The following is a 284-nucleotide window of genomic DNA, read 5'->3' on the forward strand; positions in this document are numbered from 1 at the left end:
GGGCACCGCCCCCCCGCGGCCTCGCACAGGACCGAGTCGCTCCTAGCAACAGCAGCCGGGCCGGCTGCCTCGGCCGCGCTGATTGGCCGAGCCCCGGGAGGCGCGGTGCCGTCACTTCCGGCATCCGGAGGCAGCAGAGGAAGCCGACGGGCGGCCATCTTGGGTCCGTGAGGTTCGGGGGTGCCGGGAGCGGCGTTGGCGGCCGGCAGGCAGAGGCTGAGGCGGAAAGCGAGCCGCAGGGAGAAGAGCAGTCGGGCGCAGGCGCCGCCTCCGCAGCCCCCTCC

The sequence above is a fragment of the Pteropus alecto genome, unplaced genomic scaffold, assembly GCF_000325575.1.
Source record: "Pteropus alecto unplaced genomic scaffold, ASM32557v1 scaffold8, whole genome shotgun sequence".
Lineage (NCBI taxonomy): Eukaryota > Metazoa > Chordata > Mammalia > Chiroptera > Pteropodidae > Pteropus > Pteropus alecto.